Here is a 4,804-nt window from a genome sequence, read left to right on the forward strand (position 1 = left end):
TACCATTGGAGCAAACAATTTTGAGCTGAAACCTCAGCTAGTTTCTCTGATGTAGCAGAACTGCAAGTTTCATGGACTTCCATCTGAAGATCCTTTTCAGTTCTTAACTGAATTCTTGCAGATCTGTGATACTGTTAAGACTAATGGAGTAGATTCTGAAGTCTATAGGCTCATGCTTTTCCCTTTTGCTGTAAGAGACAGAGCTAGAATATGGTTGGACTCTCAACCTAAAGACAGCCTGAACTCTTGGGATAAGCTGGTCATGGCTTTCTTAGCCAAGTTCTTTTCTCCTCAAAAGCTGAGCAAGCTTAGAGTGGATGTTCAAACCTTCAAACAAAAAGATGGTGAATCCCTCTATGAAGCTTGGGAAAGATAAAAACAGTTGACCAAAAAGTGTCCTTCTGACATGCTTTCAGAATGGACCTTCTTGGATATATTCTATGATGGTTTATCTGAGCTATCAAATATGTCATTGGATACTTCTGCAGGTGGATCCATTCACCTAAAGAAAACGCCTGCAGAAGCTCAAGAACTCATTGACATGGTTGCTAATTACCAGTTCATGTACATGATGAACGGATATTTTATACGCTTTTTGGGGATAATTTCATATAGTTTTGAGTATGTTTTAGTTAGTTTTTAGTCTATTTCTATTAGTTTTTAGGAAAAATTCATATTTCTGGACTTTACTATGAGTTGTGTGTTTTTCTGTAATTTCAGGTATTTTTCTGGCTGAAATTGAAGGAGCTGAGCAAAAATCTGATTCAGGCTGAAAAAGGACTGCTGATGCTGTTGGATTCTGACCTCCCTGCACTCAAAGTGGATTTTCTGGAGCTACAGAACTCGAAATGGCGTGATTCCAATTGCGTTGGAAAGTAGACATCCAGGGATTTCCATCAATATATAATAGTCCATACTTTGTACAAGAATAGACGACGTAAACTGGCGTTCAACGCCAGTCCTCTGCCCAATTCTGGCGTCCAGCGCCAGAAAAGGATCAAAAGCTGGAGTTGAACGCCCAAACTGGCATAAAAACTGGCGTTCAACTCCACAAATGGCCTCTGCACGTGAATTGCTTAAGTCTCAGCCCCAGCACACACCAAGTGGGCCCCAGAAGTGGATCTCTGCATCATCCATCATAGTTTATCCATTTTTTGTAAACCTAGGCTACTAGTTTAGTATTTAAACAACTTTTAGAGACTTATTTGGTATCTCATGACATTTTCAGATCTAAACTTTGTATTCTCTGACGGCATGAGTCTCTAAACCCCATTGTTGGGGGTGAGGAGCTCTGCTGTGTCTTGATGAATTAATGCAAGTATTTCTGTTTTCCATTCAAACACGCTTGTTCCTATCTAAGATGTTCATTCGCGCTTAACTGTGATGAAGGTGATGATCTGTGACATTCATCACCTTCCTCAAACCACGAACGTGTGCCTGACAACCACCTCCGTTCTATATCCGATTGAATGAGTATCTCTTAGATTCCTTAATAAGAATCTCCGTGGTATAAGCTAGAACTGATGGCGGCATTCATGAGAATCCAGAAAGTCTAAACCTTGTCTGTGGTATTCCAAGTAGGATTCAAGGATTGAATGACTGTGACAAGCTTCAAACTCCTGAAGGCTGGGCGTTAGTGACAGACGCAAAAGGATAGTAAATCCTATTCCAACCGGATCGAGAACCAACCGGTGATTTGCCGTGCTGTGACAGAGCGCGTGAGCGTAGTTTTCACTGGAAGGATGGAAGGTAGCCATTGACAACGGTGATCCACCAACACACAGCTTGCCATAGGAGGACGTGCGTGCGTGAATCAGAAGACAGAGGAAAGCAGAGATTCAGAAGACAAAGCATCTCCAAAACTCCAACATATTCTCCATTACTGCACAACAAGTAACCTTTAATTTATGCTCTCTTGGTTATTCGCAATTCAACTGATAAACATAATTGACTTCTTGACTAAGATTTACAAGATAACCATAGATTGCTTCAAACCAACAATCTCCGTGGGATTCGACCCTTACTCACGTAAGGTATTACTTGGACGACCCAGTGCACTTGCTGGTTAGTGGTACGCGTTGTGAAAAGTGTGATTCGCAATTCGTGCACCAGTACACTTCTGAGAGGAATCCTGTGAGTAATGGGACGCCTATGAAGAAGGGAGTTCTTGAAATTGATACTCTGAATGCTATATTGGCTCAGAATAAAATATTGACTCAGCAAGTCAATATGATTTCTCAGAGTCTGAATGGAATGCAAGCTGCATCCAAGAGTACTCAAGAGGCACCTTCTGAAGAAGAGGTGTATGATCCTGAAAACCCTGCAATAGCAGAGGTGAATTACTTAGGTGAACCTTATGGAAACACCTATAACCCATCATGGAGAAATCATCCAAATCTCTCATGGAAGGATCAAAGGCCTCAACAAGGCTTTAATAATGGTGGAAGAAACAGGTTTAGCAATAGCAAGCCTTTTCCATCATCCACTCAGCAACAGACAGAGAATTCTGAGCAGAATCCATCTAGCTTAGCAAATTTAGTCTCTGATCTATCTAAGGCCACTGTGAGTATCATGAATGAAACAAGGTCTTCCATTAGAAATTTGGAAGCACAAGTGGGCCAGCTGAGTAAAAGGATAACTGAAATCCTTCCTAGTACTCTCCCAAGCAATACAGAAGAGAATCCAAAAGGAGAGTGCAAAGCCATTGACATAAGCACCATGGTCGAACCTGTAAGGAAAGGAGAGGACGTGAATCCCAAGGGGGAAAACCCCCTGGGACGTCCAGTGATCAATAAGGAGCTTCCCTCTGAGGAACCTAAGGAATCTGAGACTCATCCAGAGACCATAGAGATTCCATTGAACCTCCTTATGCCATTCATGAGCTCTGATGAGTATTCCTCTTCTGAAGAGAATGAGGATGTTACTGAAGAGCAAACTGCCAAGTTTCTTGGTGCAATCATGAAGCTAAATGCCAAATTATTTGTCATTGAAACTTGGGAAGATGAACCTCCCTTGTTCACCAATGAACTAAGTGATCTGGATCAACTGACACTGCCTCAGAAGAGACAGGATCCTAGAAAGTTCATAATACCTTGTACCATAGGCACCATGATCTTTAAGGCTCTGTGTGACCTTGGTTCAGGAATAAACCTCATGCCCCTCTCTGTAATAGAGAAACTGGGAATCTATGGGGTGCAAGCTGCTAAAATCTCATTAGAGATGGCAGACAATTCAAGAAAACAGGCTTATGGACAAGTAGAGGATGTGTCAGTAAAGGTTGAAGGCCTTTACATCCCTACTGATTTCATAGTCCTAGATACTGGAAAGGAAGAGGATGAATCCATCTTCCTAGGAAGACCTTTCCTAGCCACAGCAAGAGCTGTGATTGATGTGGACAGAGGAGAATTGATCCTTCAATTAAATAAGGACAACCTTGTGTTTACAACTCAAGGATCTCTCTCTGCATCCATGGAAAGGAAGCAGAAAAAGCTTCTCTCAAAGCAGAGTCAACCAAATTCCCCACAGTCAAACTCTAAGTTTGGTGTTGGGAGGCCACAACCAAACTCTAAGTTTGGTGTCAAACCCCCATATCCAAACTCTAAGTTCGGTGTCGGGAGGTCTCAACAAAGCTCTGCACATCTGTGAGGCTCCATGAGAGCCCACTGTCAAGCTATTGACATTAAAGAAGCGCTTGTTGGGAGGCAACCCAATTTTTATTTATCTAACTATATTTTTCTTAGTTATATGTCTTTATAGGTTCATGATCATGAGGAGTCACAAAATAAATATAAAAATTAAAAACGGAATCAAAAACAGCAGAAGAAAAATCACACCCTGGAGAAAGCATCTGCCTGGCGTTCAACGCTAGAACAGAGCATGGTTCTGGCACTTAACGCCCAAAATGGGCAGTATCTGGGCGCTGAACGCCCAAAATGGGCATCATCTGGGCGCTGAACGCCAGAATTGCACCCTGGAGAAGAGCTGGCGCTGAACGCCCAGAACAAGTATGGTTCTGGCGTTCAACGCCAGAAATGGGCAACAAATGGGCGTTGAACGCCCAGAGTTGTGGGCAAAGGCATTTTGCATGCCTAATTGGGTGCAGGGATGTAAATCCTTGACACCTCAGGATCTGTGGACCCCACAGGATCTTCCCAGGATCTGTGGACCCCACAGGATCCCCACCTACCTCCACTCACCTCTTCTCACCCCTCTTTCACACAATCCCATAAACACTCTTCCCCAAAACCCTTCACCAATCACCTCAATCTCTCTTTCCCATCACCTCTTCACCACTCACATCCATCCACTCTTCCCCATAAACCTACCTCATAAACTCTACCTACCTTCAAAATTCAAAATCAATTTCCCACCCAAACCCACCCTAAATGGCCGAACCTTCACCCCCCTCCCTTCCCTATATATAGCCCTCCATTCTTCCTCATTTTCACATAACACAACCCTCTCTTCTCTTCTTGGCCGAAACACAACCCCTTCTCCCTCTCCTCCATTTCTTCTTCTTCTTCATCTATTCTTTCTTCTCTTGCTCGAGGGCGAGCAAAATTCTAAGTTTGGTGTGGTAAAAGCATAAGCTTTTTGTTTTTCCATTACCATAGATGGCACCTAAGACCGGAGAATCCTCTAGAAAAGGAAAAGGGAAGACAAAAGCTTCCACCTCCAAGTCATGGGAGATGGAAAGGTTCATCTCCAAAGCCCATCAAGACCACTTCTATGATGTTGTGGCCAAGAAGAAGGTGATCCCCGAGGTCCCTTTCAAACTCAAAAGAAATGAGTATCCGGAGATCCG

At 43.0% G+C, this 4,804-nt stretch overlaps 1 non-coding gene across 1 annotated transcript; it reads right to left on the reverse strand.

The window, feature by feature from the left end:
- Nucleotides 1-304: 304 nt before the first annotated feature.
- On the reverse strand, nt 305-412 carry LOC148571730 (small nucleolar RNA R71). The gene has a single exon (XR_015908325.1). It is a non-coding gene; the product is annotated as a small nucleolar RNA R71 (small nucleolar RNA).
- Nucleotides 413-4,804: the final 4,392 nt, after the last annotated feature.

The sequence above is a fragment of the Arachis ipaensis genome, chromosome B3 (assembly GCF_059453495.1).
Source record: "Arachis ipaensis isolate K30076 ecotype BB chromosome B3, ASM5945349v1, whole genome shotgun sequence".
NCBI lineage: Eukaryota > Viridiplantae > Streptophyta > Magnoliopsida > Fabales > Fabaceae > Arachis > Arachis ipaensis.